Genomic DNA, 20,512 nt, shown 5'->3' on the forward strand with positions numbered 1-20,512 from the left:
TCGTAGATGAATCGTCCACAATGAGCCCACCAAATGGACCGGTGATCAAGACCACTCGTTTATAGCCATCCATTTGAAGACAACCAATGTAAGGGGAATTTTAGGATATGCCCAGAGCCCACGACCAGATCATTTAGCCACGATTAGGCTGACCCCTCCAGTACCCAGGTCGGTACTGTCGGCTCCCCAATGATGTATGTGTTTTATCCATGCCGTCTTCCATTTTTTCCGAAGGCCAAAAGTCAGGTAGATTCAAATCTCAGGTGGATCGCACAAAAAAATGGTGATTGGACACTCATCATTAAAAACTTCCTGAATATCCGGCTGATATTTGTGTTTCCCTTCGTGATCAACTTGGTTGGAGGGCAAATATATATTAAGGTGGGCCTAGGAATTTTTTCAAGGTAAGTGTTCCATCACCACATTTCCCATGGTGTGGTCTACCTGAGATTTAATATGCTTCTTTTTAATTTTGGGCCAATGATTAAAATGAACTGTAAAAATGAAAGATGGCATAAATAAAATACATACATCATGGTGGGTCCCACACAGCTTGCGGCCCAACACCAACATCTGTACGGAAATGTCCGCACTGGAAACGGGTTGGCTACTCCCCCTGCCACCGGCCATTGGCTGGTGGTGGGTGCTCTGTGTGCCCCACTATGATGCATTTCATCCATGCTGTCTATCTATTTTTCTAGATAATTTTATGGAATGAGACCAAAAATTAAGTATAACCCAATCTCAAGTGGACCACATTACAGGAAATAGTGTTAAATAAACATCGACCATTAAAAACTTTTTGGGAGCCATAAAAGTTTTGGATCAAGCTGATATTTGTTTTTTCCCTTCGTCTGGTCTGCATGATATAATCAATATATTGGATGTCAAATAAACAGTACAGTGGGCCCTATGATCATTTAAATGGTGGATATCCAATTACTATTGTTTTCTTGTTGTGTGGCCCACCTGAGGTATGTATCAATCTCATTTTTAACATTAAACCTAAAATGATTTGTAAAAACTGGATGAACAGAATGGATGAAATACATACATTATGATGGGGCTCACAGAGCACCAAACACCAGCCACTAGAGCCTGGAGAGTTTAGGCTACTCCCCCTAACACCAGCCTCGTGGCTGGTGGTCAGTGCTTTGTGGCCCCTACCATGATGTATGTATTTCATTCATTACGTTCATCCATTTTTAAAGATCATTTTAGGGATTTATTCAAAAAATGAGAGGTATATAAATCTCATTTGGACCACACCACATGAAAACAATAGTGATTGGATATCCATCATTAAAATCCTCCTAAATGCCCACTGTACTGTTTATTTGACATCCAATCTGTTTATTAGGTCATAAAGGCTTACATGAAGGGGAAAAACAAAAATCATCTTGATCCAAAACTTTTATAGCCCCTAAAATGTTTTTAATGGCCAACGCTCATTCAATACTGTTTCCTGTAATGTGGTCCATTTCAGATTGGGATATAACTTATTTTTGTATAGCCGTGAGATGATTTTTAAAAATAGATGGACGGCATGGATGAAACACATACACCTCATGATGGGGCTCACGTAGCACCGACCAAGAACCACCATTGGCTGGTGGTAATGGCTGGTGGCAGGGGGAGTAGCCAATCCGTTCCCTTCCCAATCCTAATCCGAATCAGAGCCACTGTTCTACGTGAAAAGTTCCGTTAAGCTAGGAAAAATACAACCCCACGTTACTGCCAGCCTCTGTCATCATTTGATGCCAATGGTGACAAGACATGAAAGCCATCGCAAAGGGGATGCCGATTGCGTGGTGAACGCAACGCCACGTAGGTACATGGTGTAATCAAGGTGGGGATTACGATGATGCATGGGTTTTATCTCAGGCTATCAATACTTCTGACAGCTCAAAAGTGAAGCATACACAAAGCTTCAACGTAAGAAAATATAGTTACTATTTTAATGATCGACATTCCGTTGGACAGTTGATTTGTTTCCTTTAATGTAAAATGTATGCAAATATGCTTAAATTGATAAAAATGCTCAATCCAAACTGATTAACTTCAATTCCAAGCGTCAGGATAATTAGATACATCTAATATGAATGTATATGACCATATTCTAAGAAGATTAATCGCTTACTCAGTTACTTGTAAAATTTTATAATGATCAAGTGATAATCAAAGGATGGAGTTCTTTCTCTGAAGATGGGTTGTCTTATGCCTTCCACAAGAAAGAACTTTTAAGAGTACTAATGCAATCAAATAAAAGAAAAAACTCATAATTGGTTATTAAGAGCGATGGCAAGAATGTGTCTCTTCAAAGAACCGCATGATATTAGGTAGAGAACAAATCCAGCATATGAGCTTAGACTTGGATTACTAGTAAAGATTATATCTAAGAATTACAGCTGCTTGATTACCACTACTCTTAGGATAAGCTAAGATAAAGTAAATTGATAAATTTATTTGGTTCAATTGGTATGAGATGATTGGTTGTTGAATGTTTACTTTGTAGATTTTCCCTCCTATTTATAGATTTCTCCTACAACTTGTTTTTCCATATACTTTTTCCATTACTCCAATGGTTATAGTAGTCAGCCTATCTCTATATTTTTCTCTTATTATGTTTTCCTTATGTGATTGTTCTTCTTCTATTGGTTAAGCTTTGTTCAATTTGTTGATCATTCGTTCCACTTCTTTATGCCTCTCAGCCGCACTTTTCATTTCTAGATGCCTCTTGGTTGCTCTTTCCACTTCCATACGCCTCTTGGCTACTTTTTCCACATTCGTACGCCTCTCAGTTGCTCATTCCATTTCTTGACATATCTCGGTGGATCGGTTTGCTTTTATACACCTCTAAGTCGACTTCTGAATGCCTATTGACCACTTAGTTTACGTTTGAATACCTACTGGCTACTATCTGTCTTATCATCTTGTCAACTGTGATTTAAAAAGTACTACAAGTATCCTTGAAAATCTTTGGCATCCTATATCTTTCCCTTTCTATAACACATGTCCTTTCCAACTAGATTTTCAAGAACAATCAGAAATAAGGTACAATATTGCCTTTCATGTTGCTTCGCCTTTAGTAAAAGGTGAATACAGTGTTGATTCGTCGTTTGGCACAATAAATGTGATTGATCAGTTAAGAAAAAATATAGTTTTCGACCATTTCAGTTGAATTTGGCCATCTCGATAAAAAAATATCAAATTCGACCATCCTTGTTGAAAAACAAAAAAGTCAATTATCTTAGTTGATTTCAACCATCTTAATCGAGAAATGACAAATTCGAGTATGACAATGAAAACTGTGGATCAATCCATTTCGAATAAGGCTTGTGGTTGATAGAGCTAGCAATACGGCCGAGAACTTGAGTTGTTACTTCCTAAAAAATTTAAATAATTTGGTTATAATTCAAATGGCGAGATTCAGCCATTAAAGGTGGTTCAGGGCCTACTTGATTTTATCTTCCATGATATGGTGAATTTCTAAGGAAGGGTAGCCTCCTAGGTATATCTCGATTTTCTTCTTTAGGAACAATATTCTTGACCTCCCATTCCAATTACCTAAACTCAGCAGGTAGTGAAAGATTTTGCACTTCCTGTACTGGAAGAGGCGTATTCCGTTGCGGAAGAGGTAGCCGTAGTGTTGGTTGTGGTATTGGCATCACGGGTTGTACTGGTGGTGCCGATGCTAGATTTCTGACAAAACTAGTATCGACCTGTTATTGACGTGCCATAGGTGTTCTTTTGATAAAGAGAGTCATCATCTGATTCATATTTTTGAAGTTACTGGTCATCTATCTGTCTGAAGTTTCAACTTGAACTCATAATTGTTCAGTGATATGTTGAATTCCTCGTTGCATATCGAGCATTTCAACCAACAACATCTCAAGAGGATTAACCCGAGATGAGGATGCCCTATCTGGGTTTAATGGAAATGGTACCAAATTCGATAGCAAACTTAACTTCTCAGGTGCTTAATGAACTTATCTTCGGGTAACGGTTTCTCAAGATTAATGCACTGATAAATATACTAATATTCAGTGTCAAAAACGAATATTTATGACAGCCAAGAAGTTAGTTGTGTCCCACTGGGCGTGCCAAAAATATTGGGTGCTTAGTTTGTTTCCTTTCATGTGTAATGTGTGCGTGCGGGCGTGTTAGAATCGATAAAGCAGCTCGATCCAAACCAATTAACTTCGACCCCAAGCATCGAAATAAGCAAATATGTCTAATATGAACGTATATGACTAGAATCTGAGAAGATCAATGACTTTCTCATCCACTTATAAAAATTTGTAATGATCAGGCGATAATCAGAGGGTGAGGTTCTTCCTCCGAAGATGGGTTGCATCATGCCTTCCAAAAGAATGGACTTTTCAGAATACTAGTGCAATCGACTAAAAGGAAAAATGCACAATCAGTCACTAAAAGCAACTGCAAGAGTGCATCTTTTGAAAGAATCGTGTGATATTGGATAGAAAATAAATCTAGTATATGAGTGTAGATTTAGATTATAACTAAAGATTATAGCTAAGAATTACCACCACTTGATTATTGTGACTCACAGGATAAGTTGAGATAAAGTAAATTGAAAGATTTGTTTGGTTTGATTGGTGTGAGACGATTAGTTGTTGGGTGTTTGCTTTATAGATTTCCTCTCCTATTTATAAATTTCTCTTGCGGGTTGTTATTTCAGATGCTTCTTCCATTACTCTAGTGGTTATAGTAGTTGAAGAGTCTCTCTCTAGATTTTTCTCCTTTTACATTTTCCTTTTGTGATTATTCCTCCTCTGTCGGCTAAGCTTTATTCCGTTTCTTAACCCTTTGTTTTGCTTCTGTATGCCTCTCGACCGCTCTTTCCACTTCCTTACACCTCTCGAGCGCTCTTTCCACTTCTATACGCGTCTCGACCGCTCGATTTACTTTTAAACAGCTCTCGACCGTCTCCTGGTTGCTCTTGGCCACTTAGTTTACTTTTAAATATCTCTCGGTTGCTCCCTATCTATTATCCCGGTAGCTGTAAGTTCGTAAAAAGTACTCCAAGTATCTTTGAAGATCTTTAGCATATTATATCTTCCTCAACTATAGCATGTGTCCTTTCTGTCACGCCTCAAACTCAGGGACGGACAGCTTCCGTGATGCCCCGAATCCGACACTTGACTTCCATACACCAAGTCCCGAGTTCGGTGCACCACAAGGAAGATTTTTGACTGATTTTTTTTTTTGTATATACATATAATAATACCTGAGCATAAAGAACCATGATCAAATTACCAAGCGACATTCTCCATTGCAAATAATAGTTAATCGGCTCTTGTACTCATACTCCTTCCACTCGACTTGGTGAGTGACATCGGTAATACATTTCTAAGCAGAGTCCGAGCTTACTTCACTTAGATTAAGTCAAGTTGAGCACCACCTCGTTGGTCTTCACTACTCGGCGTATAATAAAGCTCGGCTCGGAATAATCTATAAATTTTCCCATTACAGTGAGCATTCAATTCCCCATTGTAAATATATTTGATAATTGTTTAGTAGTGAAATTTGATCACATTACAAATATATTTGAAAGTTGTTTGGTAAGGTAACCTGCCATCTAATGAGTAAAAGGAGCTATACATGCGGCATCGGGGGTTACCTCAGTTTGCATCCATCAATTTGAAGGGACTCAGCTTTGGTAATGACTCCTATAGTAGTACTGAGCCTAATGCTGGTTGTTGGTAGAAAGCTTTATGAGCCCCTGCGGTCCACTCATTTTTCTCAAATCATATTAGGGCATGAGCCCAAAAACAAGTAGATTCAAATCTCAGGTGGATTATGCTACATGACATAGTAGTGATTCAAGGTCCACAGTTAAAAACTTCCTAACGCCCACTATAATGTTTATTTGCCATCCAACCTATTGATCCGGTCACAGATATCTAGATAAAGCAAAAACACAAATATTGGCTTGATCCAGAACCTTTATAGCTCCCAAGAAAATTTTAATGGTGAGCATTCAATTATTACCGTTTCTTATGGTGCGGTCCACCTAAGATTTAGATCTGTCTTATTCTTGAGCTCACACCATAAAATGGCCATAAATTGATCTAAAAAATTGGTTAGACGGTGTGGATAAAACACATATATCATGGTGGGACCCACAGAGCTTTTCCTCTTACCAACTGGCAAGCTCGGTACTAGAGGGGTCACGACCGACTCCGAGTACACTTAAAGTCACCGAGTCCAAAATTCAATTGATCTAAGTACGCACAGGAAACTAGAATGGTTACTTTTGAAAATGTCTGGCTACTTATGAGAGCCGTTTGACACTCATGGACTTCGAAATTGGATAACGGATGGTCCATTTGTCGCCATCCCAACATCATGTTGGTTAAACTATCATGTCCTCTCATGGACTCTTGTTGAAATAAGACCACTACGTAATTTTCATTTTTAACTGTCCATCCTTCCATCTTATGGTTAGGTAATAAAATAAATTTAATTTTTAGTTTATTCTACACCTAAACAGGAACCCAGAATTGGCAATTGTAATTTGAACTATTTGCATGCAGCGTATGCAATTTCCAAGTTATTTTTTAAATGTATGTGTATCATCCATCACACTTTGGCAGAATTTTTTTTCTCTTTTGACAAAGGAAGTATTGTTGGATATCAAAAACTTCATAATAATGAGGTTGACATACAACTTATAGCTTACACTAGAAATATTTAATTATGTAATAAACGAATAATTATTTTGTAGAATTCACTATTCTATTTTATCCTAGTAAACGGTTTTGTCAATATCCAATTTAAAATTTCTCTGGATTAATTATATATCCAAACGCGCCCTCACGCATGCTCAGAAACCATTGCACTGTTGGAGGCAACATCCTTTTTAAGGTATTTTTAAATAACTTGCCTTAGCATGCTAAATCTCACGATTTCAATACCTTTTGGCAAAGCGGTTCAAACAATCACATCTACACAGAGCTGGACATCCGAAGAACTGAGTCGAGCTTGGCCCAGCTTGGCTCAGTTCAGCCAACAGACTACCCTAGCTTGAGTTTGCTTTGGCTCGGCTTGGTTTTCGGGCTTGACTGGCTAACTCGGCTTGATTTGGTCAGCAACTTGGGCTGAGCTCGAGCTGAGTTCGAGTACAACTTAAGCCCTTAAGTACCAAAAATCCATAACGACTACGGAGAATATATATAAAGGAGAGGAAAAATTGATCCATAGCTAGCTCTAAGAGCAAATCTAAACTGAAGATCAATAAACAAAATCTCTAATCTACATAGGTCTACTAGATCAAGCAACCCAAATAGTATTATTTTTAACAAAGTACTAACAAAAAACAAAATCCATAAAGGAAACACTAAATTGAAGCAAAAAAATTCTTTTCAAACATTGATCAAAGATTGAGATCAATATGAATTGGGAACGAGAAATACTATGAAAATCAAGAAACAAGAGTGAATAATACATAAAAGGATCACAGAAAAATGAAAGGATATGCTTCTGCTGTTGTAATTTTATCGCCATTAGATCACACCACATATCTCCACGGAAAACCCTTGATTTCCTTCCTCCAGCTTGAAAGATAACTCAAAAACCTCCCAAACCCTAGCTAGAAACCGCTTTCAAAACCTAAAGTACGGATACCGTCTGAAACCTTGAGATGGAAAATTGAAGCCGATTTGGACGATCAAAGAGAAGCATTCCAAAACGATGGAGGTAGGAAGAGAATTAGAACAAAAATAGTTTATTTTCTATCGATAAAATCGAGAAGCAAGAGCAGGAGTAACTATAAATTGATAAAATCCTCATCATCCTGACATGAGTCAAATCGAGCCCAACCGAGTCGAGTTAGGGCCTAGCTTTGAGCCAAGTCGAGTCGAGCTTAGCTAAAAAATTCTTCCGAGGTAAAAAAATCAACTTGGCTTGGCTTGAAACTTGTTTCTAATCGAGCCGAGTTGAGCTTATCCAAGCCAAGCTGAGCGAGTTAACCGAGCTAGCTCGATTCATGTCCAACTCTATTTACACTCCCACAGTTGGAATCAAACTTATCCTTATAACATGAAAACACATCCGGTTCCCTTTCCTTCTGAAACAACAAATAAGTGTACACATTGTTTGGCTCAAAACTCGATTGTTAGTATGTGTGTATGGTGCCAAGTGTGCCAGAGCCTTTTACAACTCAATCTAAACCAAACGCCAATGACCCAAAGTGTCGAGACAGACTGAGAGACCATTAGTTGTCATATATTACCAAGAACTGAGGCAGTTCAACCATCTATTCAACCACCTCTAAATGAAATCAAGTAACTTGTGAATGATGAGATTTATCCTTTTAATGAGTTCCTTTTGACTTTTAGCATAAAAGACTTTTTCTCATTATTGACACTGTTTCCAGCTCACCCCCTTCTGCTACTCAAACACCTGCACAAGAAGAGGACAAAGGAGACCCTGGCTTATACAGGGGACCCTCCGATGCCAAAGTCAAGCCTGGAATCTGGGTCTAATAGTTTGATAATGGCTTGGGGGGGAGAATGTGTGTACCTTTCACCTTTCGGCGTCTCTATTTATAGAAGAGATGTGATCCGATGGCTTCAGGATCTTCCCTGAAGGGGATTGATCATTATCTTGGATGATCCAGAGATCTTCAATCCCTAGATTCTCGGGATTGGGGATTATCTTCCGAGGATCTCAGAATGAGATCTTTAATACCGAACGGATTCCTTGGTTCGGCTTAGGGCAAGATACGATGATGAACATCCAAATGAGAACCAAATAATGAAGCTCAGCTGGAGCTCGGCTGGCCATCGACCGACCTTAGAGCATTGGCGTTCTCAGATGGTTTTTACTAGCTGATTTGCGCGTCGACTTTACTATGGTCGACTAATGATGGCCAATCCTTAATCGGCTGAGGCGCAGTCGATCCGTGATCAACCTATTTTCTGACCAGAGATGGCCCTGTGGCCGACTCAGAATTTAGGTCAGACTGGGCCCGGGTCAAGTTATGATCGGTTCGTATCCAAGTTGTAGCCGACCTAGGGTTAGGTCGGCATTATGTGGCCACTAAGGGGCTATGAGGCCCTTTGAGGGTCCCCAGGGTGTCTCGACCTTCTTGGAGGCCTTGTGACATGTAGGCTTCGGTCAAGCTCAACGCCTAGTGAGTCCGGGTCATGTCTGTAGAGTTGGTCCATTCCATAAGCCAACTAATCGACTTGTCCTATTTTTCTCCCAACACTCACTATGATAGCATAAATAACTTAATTCGCGCAATGTGAAAGAAGAATGAATTCAATTATATTGAATTGAAATAAAAATAAAAACTAACAATAATATCCTTTGATAATCTAACGTCTATGACGTAAATGATGATGCCATAAATCTTTCCTTAATTAAGCAACTTGCACATATATGAGAAAAATTACATTATTGAAAAGAAAAAGAAAAGAAAAGTCTAACTTGCGATCCAACGTTTAGCATAAATGGAAGGGAATTACAGTACTCATAATCTATTCAGTTCAACATAACAACGGAGATGGATAGAATTACACTACTCTTATGCTAAAGCCAGTTTAGCATAGCAACGTAGACAAATTGTCATAGTCTAGGATAAGCTATAATAAGATAAAATAAAAGGATAAGTAGGATTACGTTTAGATTTCATTTGATATATGGAAGGTGTTCGATCTTTCTTCTATTTTTAGAATTGTAGGATGGTTTCTGGAAAGAAATCTTCACAGTCATTTCTCCTGTCTGCTGACGGGGAAATAACCATGTGGGCCCGAAGATAATCGTGGCCTATCAAACGACGCTACGTTAGTCATTTATCATGGATTATTCATTGGTTGCTCACACGTCCTGCTTCTATTACGTGGATGAGAGTTTTCTTGAGTTGTTACATGTTGGTGATAACTATCCCCTTCCCTTGCACAAACGTAAATAATGCACCATGAAACTCGACCAACTTAATATAGTTGTTACTCCGCACCTGAGATGTTTTCGGGCTCAAAGTTCCGCATTAGCCGAATTCGTTACTTGCCGTAAGCGTAACAGTGTTATGGACGAAACCCATCTTCGATCATAAAGTCGTTGTGGTGATTAGTTGGCTTTGCTATGTGAGTGGGATATGTGATATGCATATGTATCATTGTCACAGCCAGTTAGACTTACCCTTTTTTAGGCTACTCATGACTTTATGGATTCTAGTCTTCTTCGCCCATCAGGACAGCCAAAGAAACCTTTTGTCTCTCTTATTGAGATTTCACTGCCATATGACATCATCTGAGTCATTAGATCTAATGTGGTCAGATCGGACATAAACACAGATGCACCAAATAGGAAGTTGATGTTTTTTTTTTTTCAACGACAAATATTCAATTATAGAAAATATAAGATTGTTCCCACTCTTCAAGTCTTTATGTAATAATCTTAACCTGCTAGTGACTGGCATATGGTGGTAGAATTTATTCAATGCATGTAAAATTTACTCACCTGCTTATTCACCTTGCTTGTTCATGTCTTCCAATAAGAGTAGCAATGGACCAAGTACCTCGCCAATCCAGTGAGCCTGACCCAACTTTGGAACGAGCTTGGGCGTCCTATATATGGCCTGATCAAATTTTGGTTGGGCTTGGGCTCAACCTAGCCTGACCTAACTTGGCCCAACCTTACTTTTTATGTACACATGTTATTCATGATAAATATGCCATTCCATTCCTCGATTGGGCTACTCATCTATACCGAATATATAACATTTGCTTCATTCAACCAAAATGTCTATTCACCACGCATGTGTGGAATATTCAAGTAAGAAATATAGATTTTATTAATTGTTGTACTAGACTCGGCCCAACTAAAACTTTTCAGGCTCGGGCCAAGGGCTGCTATGCGAGGCCCATGCCAGGCTTGGGCCTTGGGTCTTAATTGTTGAGTCCGACTTGAGCTACCTGATCTGACCCAAACCTGACCCATTGCCACCCCTACTTGGGGCACACCACAATTTGTTTAGTCTATCCAACCTGAGCGAGCTCAATTGATGATAGAATGCTCCAAAAATCAAGCTTATCCAATCATTAAGTCTGAATAGTACCATAGAAAAAAAAAAAAATGACAACCATATAAAAACTTTCCAATTCATGTGACGGTGCATATGATGGTTCGATGGGCTTGATTTGTGGGCATTCAGCTTCCACAATGGACGACTATTTTAGATAGGTCGGTACCTATGCTTATTCCGCAAGGACTTGTAGATGAATCGACCTCTTGATTAAAAATAAAAAATAAAAATTCATTGAATTAGATCTGGTCCGAGCTTTAGGGTTGTCAACAGGTAAGTTGGGGCTGGGTCGTAATGTACCTGCATCAAGATTGATCAAGCCCTAGGTCCAATATGGTTGAGCCATATTGAGTCCAACTACTGCAATTGATCATACGTTGGGTTCATCATGTTAAGCCTAGCAATTTTGGGCCTAACCAGAGATGAACCTAGGTTCTTAGTGGCATAAATGGTCCATGTATGGTGCTTACAAGTTATGACGCTATGTGTGGCCCACTTAACATTGTCTGTGACATATCTCACACGTACAACTTGGCACATTTGACAAATGTGGCAATTGAATGGAAGAAAATGTTGCACATGACATTTTTGCGGCTCTTGAGATTAGTGGGCCACACTTTTTAGCATACTTGCACACATGACATTTGGCACATTTGCACGTGTGACATTTGTGAGTGGTAGGAAAAATGCATAGAACAGGAGAATGGTTTGTCATATACGGTTGTGTGCAAGGTGATCTGTATTCCTTATTTAGGAAGAAGACAAACCTTGTAGCAGTCCAGATTTTGTAGAAGCAGTTCTTGTTTTTATTAGACAATGACTGAACTTTTACTGCTATCAGAGGGCTGGTCTAAACCCACCCACTTTTTAAATAGTCTTGAAAATAGGACCACAATTGCATAATTGAGGATGGGTCCACCAATCCCAGCTCACCCAAGTGCCCCTTGTCAGCCCTTTTTTCTTAATCCACATCACACACACCCTACATGACATTTTCACCTAAGATATAGGTTAATAAATAATGCCTCACTCATATTGCTAATGCCTTGTACTAAAATATCAGGCCAAAATGTCTGACCTGCTAGATCTAAGGACCCTTCTTGCTCTTTATCTAGAGCACTGTGGGTCCTACATAATGAGTGGGTAGGATCTTGTGCACGTGTGCCATTTGCTAATTGCAGGCAATGAAGTAGACTGGGGCTAGTCTCTTGTGTTGTTGGCCTATCCAACATTCTTTTTTTTTTTTTGTCTGCATGGCTGCCTGTTATAATTGATGGGTGCACCCTGTTCCATCAAGGATTACAGCAACGGTCCTTATTTTTATTATTTTATTAATTATTAAAGAATTAAATTAATCAGATGTAATTAAATTAGTATTTATATTTAGCAATTAATTGAAACTATTCAATCACCCTACGACCATTCTCAAGCATCTTTCACCCACTCATGTTAGTGTGTTAGCAATGTACCTGTGGGGCCCACCTTGATGTATGTGTTGTATATCTATGCATCTATCCCTTTTTTTTTTTTCAGCTCATTTTAGGGCATGTGCCCAAAAATGAAGCAGATCCAAACCTCAGGTGGAACACACTATAGGAAGCAAGCTTCTTGTGGGCCACAAAAGTTTTGGATCAAGTTGATATTTGGGTTTTCCTTTCCTTCCATCGAGGTCTGTGTGACCTGTCAATAGGTTGGATGGCAAATAAACATTATGACGTGCTTTTAGGATATTTTTAATTCCCACAGTTTCCTATGGTGTGGTCCACTTGTGGTTTGGAACTGCTTTATTTTTGGGTTCATGCCCTAAAATGATCTTGAAAAATGGATTAATGGAGTGGATATACAATAGATATATCAAGGCAAGTCCACGGTCACGCGACTGAACACGGACCTGATCTGAGGGAATCGGTCCATGCCAAGGAAGAGGTGGGTGGTATGGGTGGGACCCACCGTGCTGTGTTTCTCAAATCCACTCCATTCTTCAGGTACACCACCAATTTTTAGATATAAAAAAAAAAATTAGCCCCATTTGTGATTCAGGGGACCACAATATTAAAAAGAATGCATAAGGTGACAATTACCCACTAAAATTGTTTTCCTCAATGTGACCCGGCCGCCTCAATCACAGATTGTCCTGATTTTTGGCCCTCGTCCTTAATAAATTTGTGGCATTTAATGATTGGAGTGGATTTTTATAGTCATCAAAAAATAAGAGTAGAAGTCTCTTCAACTGTTTTATTTGGTGTGGCCCATCTGAATCAAAGGTTGGCCTAATATTTTGCCCTTGTCCTGACGTGGAATTATACATTTAATGTGAAATCATACATTTGATGATCATAATAGAATTTATATACACATTTGCCAGAGGGAGGCTGCTGAAATCACTTCAAACAGGTTGCCACAAGGAAGCCCTGAAATTTTTTAAGAGGGCCGCTGTGATGGGTAGGGTAAATGAAATCAACCTCGACCATTAGATGTGAAATCTGACATTAGGCCCTCAGCCAAAAACTCAAGGTTGACCGATGAGTCAGATGGGCCACACCAAACAAAACAGTTGGTAGAGAGACATACATAGGTGATTTTTTATTTTTATTTTTTACAAGCGCACGTGATGATTTAGTGAAATCCACTCAAACTATTAGAATGATAAATAAATAAATAAATAAAAAGAAAAAGAAAGAAAGAAAGAAAGAAAGAAGAAGAAAAAGAAGTTACACATGGCCTTAAATTCAAGACAATATCCCGGAAACAGGTAGGCCACAGTGAGGGAAACAGTTTGGAGGATGGGCATCATCGTTGTACTATTTTCTCTTGTATGGTCCGTCCGCCTAAATCAGGTATGGAGCTAATTTTTATAACCACGCGTAAAATTTAGGTCACACAACTAGTGATCGGATTGGGGTGTTTGGGCGGTGGGATTAGAAGGGATTAAGTGGGATGGGATTCAAAAAACATAATTATTATCCATGGCGGGCATTGTCCTTTGTTGTCATACAATAAGGTTAATGCCATGCTTTGTTGGTAATACAGTAGTATATTGAATGGATATACCCATCATCATTTGAAATTAATGAGAATAACACACATGTGTTATATCTAAACCGTTCATTTGTTTGTAACCTCATTTTATAGCATGGGCCTAAAAATGAGGTAGATCCAAAACTTATGTGGCCCCAAAGAAGTTTTCAACGGTAAGTTATCAATCCCCATTGCTTTCTATAGTGGGGTCAACTTGAGCTTTAGATTTACCTGATTTTTTAGCTCATGTTCTAAAATAATCTTGAAAAATGGGTGGACGGTGTGAATATAGCCCACACATCATGGCAGGACCTACACAGCTTGCTAACATTGAGCCAAATTGGCACGAACCCAATGCAATTCCATCTCATCTAATTCCAAGCTTTTCCATTCTTCTCAAACATGGAGTGGAATTGGCACAGAACCAGAGAAATCCCATCCCACCTAATCCCTTCTAATCCCACTGACCAAACATGTCCTAAGTCACGGCTTACTTAGCTTCTTCTTTTGACAGACATAATGTTCACGTGCTCCTCTATTTTTAGTAAAAACTAGCTCAAGCACTTAATAAATTGAATTTGTCCAATGATTTGAATCTAAGAAAATGATTAGAATTATAAAATTTCAATAATAAATGCTGTAAATAAGTTTTGTTAAATTGCCGAGTTACTTTGTATAAGCTACTTAGGCTTATCAACTGAAAAATAAAGAAGTATGTTTAGTTTTCAACATTATAAGTAATTATCTGTTAAGTTTGTTTGGTCTCTCTCATATCCACCATCAATCATGTGGGGCCAGGTTTTGATGTGGACCATTTATTGTGTGGGGCTCACCTTTGATATGAGTTGTCTATCATACATACAGGGCCGGCCATTCATGCAGCATTCATTATTGCCCATAACGTGGGGCTAACCTTCAATATCCATAGCTCATCATCTGGAGCCTTTGTTGTTGACCATCCATCGTGTGAGCCCCACCTTTGATATTGGTCGTCCATCATGCAACCCGTCTTGGATATGGGATGTGGACCGTCCATCATGTGGGGCCAACCTTGACAAGGATTGTCCATCATGTGTGACCCACCATTATTAATTACCCATCATGTGGAGTCCACTTTTGATGTGGACTGTCCATCATGTGAGCGCCACCTTTAATGTGGGTTGCCCATCATGTAGAGTTCACCTTGGATGTGGGTGATTCTTCATTATGGCCCAATCTGTGATGTGGACCCTCCATCATATGGAGCCACTGTGATATGGGTCATCCATCATTTGGGGCTCAACTTCATTGTCCATTGCTCATCATGTGTCGCCCACCTTTGATGTGAACCTTCCATCATGTAGGCCCCTCTTTTAAGGTAGGTTGTCTATCGTATCATAGTAGCCCAGTTCTTTTATTGTTATAGGCTGACCTTTGATGTGGACCATCCATACGTGGACTCACATTAATATGGGCTCATCCATCACCTGGGGCCCAACTTTTATGTGAACCGTCTACTGTGTGAGCTTCACCTTTAATGTGGACAGTACACCACGTGGGGCCTCCTTCAATGTGGACAGTACACCACATGGAATAAATCACCATAGCCTTCTATGGTGTGGCCCTAAAATTTGGATCTGACTGATTTTTCGGCCCACGTTCTAAATGAGCAGCAAAGTGAATGGACAACATGGATATAACATGGATATACAAGTGGACCCATAGCCACGGGCTGACCGAACTTGGTCGTACTAACCTAACCGAACCCGCTCGCTTCCCTTCGGCCCGGTCGAATAATGCTTCTTTTTTTTTCCCACTCTTGATACACCATACGTCCTCACCCATGGTCCAAGGATTTGAACCGTCCATATTTTTTGTTGCTACCGCAAGAAAGCTATTGTCTGGTAGGCACGGTCACCAGTGATGGTACGGTTTGATTTTTTGAGTTGAATGCCATCCATTGAAAAAATTATCCCCGTTGCTCTAAATTCATAACCACCTATACACTGTATTTTATTGTGGTGGCGTTTGTAGGATAGATTGCACAACGTGAACCGTTCTGATCATCAGCACGTGTGCCCCAATGGACCCGCTACACGCGTTGGATCCTGGATGCGTACAGAGGCAAAAGGAAATGAACGGAGGAGGAGACTTTGGCTCCTAGGCGTGATTATTAAGACACGTTTCAAAACGGACATTCCAATTTTAAAATGCTTTTGTGGGATTCCTTCCAACGTTGTTTTTTTGGACGCGGATTACGTCGCCGTCCGGGCAGGGCTCTGTGGGGCCTACCGTGATGTAAGTGTTTTATCCACGCAGTTAATCATTTTTCTCAGACCATTTTAAACTATAATAAAAAAGTATGGCACGTTCAAATCTTAATTGAACCACAAAGTGGGGATTAAACTTCCACCATTAAAAAGTTCTTTGGAGCTGGAGAAGTTTCGGATCAAGCTTATATTTGTGTTTTCACTTCATCCACGTCTACATGACCTTATTAATAGGTTGGATGGTTAAAAAACATCACAGTGGCCGTTAAAAAGGTTTCAACGGTGGATGTCATTATCACTGTAGCTTCCTTTGGTGTGGTCCACTGGAGCTGTGGACCTGCCTCGTTTTTACAATGATACATAAAATGGTTTGATAAAAGTGATTAATGACCGTGGATAAAACACTTACATCACTATGGGCCACCCGGGAGGGGGTAGGACGCAATCCGCGTCATGTTTTTTTAGGGGTGATGTGAGCGGTGGAGGCTTGCTCTAATGCAAACAACGGAATTGCGTGCTTTGGATGTGCACAATAAGAGTCGTGCACGGCATTGCCCACCATCCTGATGAAGCCTCCTATGCAGTTTGGTTGGTGACCCCAACATCACCCAGCTAGCTGATGCCTCGGATCCATTTTCCAGCTAATTTTAAGATATAGGCCAGAAAAAAAAAAAAAAAGGCAAATCTGAGGCTCAGGTGGACCACACCATGGGAAAAAGTGAGGATCGAACACTTACCATTGAAAACTTCTCAAGGCTGCAAAAGTTTTGGATCAAGCTGATATTTGTGTTTTCTCTTCATCCATATATGTGTCATCTTATAAACAAGTTGGATGTCAAATAAATATAACTGCTGGTCTTGGGAAGGTTTCAATGGTAGACATCCTTCTCCCCACTGTATCATGTTGTGTGGTCCACTCTGAGATTTGGATGCTTTATTTTTGAGCTCATGCCCTATGATAATTTGGCAAAATAGATGGACAATATGAATAAAGCACATATATCATGGTGGGGCCTACAGAGCTTTGACAAGAGCTGGCTCGTATTTACGTCATTGGTGAAACCGCGGGCATCTAAAAGCCTCTACCACCCGCTGAACCCACCATATTATGTGAAATTCAATCCTTCGCGTGGGATTAAATGGTATGGAATTGCATAATGTGGAATTAATATTGTTAGTAGACAATGATTATATGCCAAAATATTATAGTATTTTGATTTTCTAATCCCACATTTGAGAACAAATTATTCCTTCAAAAAAAATATCTAATTTAACAAATTAAATTTCACAACTAATGCGGGTCACTAGCATGCATATACAACTTGATTGTCATGTGTAAATAGTGCAGGTATAGGTGAACAACATGGATAAAATTCATCTATCAACATGGTTGATTTTAAAATCCACAAAAAATCCGGTCATATCTCCCTCAAGCCAGGCGATATGATTGATACTTAGATTAATTCAATCATTCCCATCATTTCTAAATATAGGATGAAAATTTACATTGGACCAAATGTGATTCCATACCATATGCTATGTTCGACATACCATATATTATGTTCAACACACATGTGTGTGTGTGTGTTTGTGTGTGTCTATGTGTGTTATGTTCAACATACATATAAGAGATCAACACCAGCATCTTGTGCTTGGCTAGGTGGTAGACACTTTGCATTTCAACACTGCGATCCAAGGTTAGAGTATCTACATGGGGTGGGTGGGTGTGTGTAGAGAGAGACATTAACAACATAAAAGTCTCATATGGGCCACACCAATGAAAACAATATAAAAATTGCACCTAAAACTTTTTAAGTTCAAGCATTGTGGCTAGATCAAGAAGATTTTTGTATATTCCCTGCATGCTAGTGATTAAGACAAGATGAACAGGTGTGATGAAAGATCCACCCTTGTTGATCCCTCTGGTGTAGCCGACTAGAGTTGCATGTCTCTCTGATCTTTGGCCCAAAGGCCTAGATTATGTTCTACGTTTTGGTCCGACAACTCCTTGTATACTGAAGCTGTCAAGTCCATACAAGGGCACCGCTTCATAGAGTGATTTTCTTTTCATGTCCTTGATGCATGTATTGTATATCCATGGCGCCTATCTGTTTTGCGAGCTCATTATAAGGCATGAGCTCAAAAATATAACATATCCAAATCTCAAGTGGTCCATGCTATAGGAAACAACAAGGATTGAATGTTCACCATTAAAAACTTGCTAGGGCCAAGAACCTAATGTATATTTGCCATCCAACCTGTTGATTAAGATCACACATATATGGATGAACGAAAAAAACCAAAAACTTTTGTGGCCCACAAGAAGTTTTAATAGTCAATCACTACTGTTTCCTATGGTACGGTCCAACCACTAAGTTTTTGAGCTCATGCACTGGAATGTTACGGGAAAACAGATGCAGTGCGTTGATATACAATACATACATCAAGGTGGGCCCACGGTCAGGGTCGCACATAATCACCGCCTGTGTTTTACTCGCTGCTGTGTTTAACAACAATAATCTAACATATATTTTAAAGTTGACTTAAAAAACTATAAGTTTGAATATTTATAACCCCCCCAATCATACCTCTCTCTCCATAACCAACATAACTAATTATCTTTGATCGTTGGAGATGATGGGAACACCAACTCTCCATGGAGAACTGATCCTATGGACAATCGTATCACAGCTTGTGGTGCATTGCCATCTTCCTCGCCAACACTCCACCTTTTTAGAAAATCAGAACCATGAAAATGATGGGCCCCACCATGAAGATTGTCATTCTCTAAAATAAAACTGATCCACTCACTAGGTGGGCCACTCTGTATGATGAGTGAAACCGTCGGTTATCTGCTGATTCCAACAGTATGGCCCACCTGATGAGCAAAGTGGCCTGAATTTGTTCCAAGGGATACTTCTGTCAACATGAAACGTCTCACACGTGTAGGGCATTTCAGCCATGGATGGCCCACGGCCAGAACTTAGGTCGATGAGAGAAAGTTGACTGATTGATTTACGGAAGAAAAGCCAACCACATATTTTTGTAGGCCTTGTTCTGATTGAGTTGTATGGATGATCTGATTACAGTAAGTGGGGCCTACCGAATTGGCGTTTTTGCTGCTACAAGCCCTTGGAACTCATGTGGAATTATAAGACCCTCTAACCTTGAGTCTGTACAATGAGGCCCATCTTTCATTGATCCTGACTGTTGATTCAAATCCAATGGGACCCAACATGCATTGCATTTCTCATAAAAGCAAGTTAGCGAAATGGATGGAGAGAGTGGACATCACACAAATATATGATGAGCAAGATAGAGCTTGGGGCTTAAAGCCGTTCATAAGCCAGGCTCGGGCCAGACATAATCAAAATTTTGAATAGGCCCAGAAGAGCTCAGAATCCACTCCAAAGCCCACCTTAGGCCCAGCCCATCAACAGCTCTATTGGGGCTACAAGAGATTCTTATAACACCTATTCACGGACTCAACAGTCCATGATGAAATATAGGGGTCGCAATGACTCGGGTTATACTTGGGCTCCTAGCCCCTAGCTCTAACGGGTTAAAGAGGCTTCAAAGCCTTGTCCCTTTAAAGGCCAAGCTAGACTGAGCCAGGACCAGGTTGAATAAGGGCCCAATAAAAAATAAAAAAGAAATTGACATGACGTCTTAGAATCTAAATGAACTATACGCCCACAAAGATTATTACCCTTTTTAAGTGTATAAATTACTATGGAGGAACTTATTTCAAGCTGCCCTTGAGTACACCTCTTGATACATGTTAAGGTCCCGTGATATACATTGATACACTCTCTTTTATGGCTTGAACTTTTAAATAAAATTGTTTGACATAGTATTAAAGCAAAGGTCCTACAAAGCAACAAATATGTGTGTAATGTATTCTCCCATACATTGATGATGGGAGTATTAAAGTTCAATATACAGTGATACACCATCATCCTATATAGCATGTAAGTAATTTAAATTATAGTTTAAGTTACACGGAGAATAAATCCTCTATATTTATTAGACAATTAAAAATGAAAAGATTTAACTGCCTTATTTTAACATACAAGTGTCTACAAATTTTTTTATTTTTAAAAACATCCACAAATTAATTATTAGAATTCACTGGCCAATTTAATTTTTGGATGTGGCATGGATGCCATCGATCTTATTATTTATTTTA

Source organism: Magnolia sinica, chromosome 1 (assembly GCF_029962835.1).
Source record: "Magnolia sinica isolate HGM2019 chromosome 1, MsV1, whole genome shotgun sequence".
NCBI classification, from domain to species: domain Eukaryota; kingdom Viridiplantae; phylum Streptophyta; class Magnoliopsida; order Magnoliales; family Magnoliaceae; genus Magnolia; species Magnolia sinica.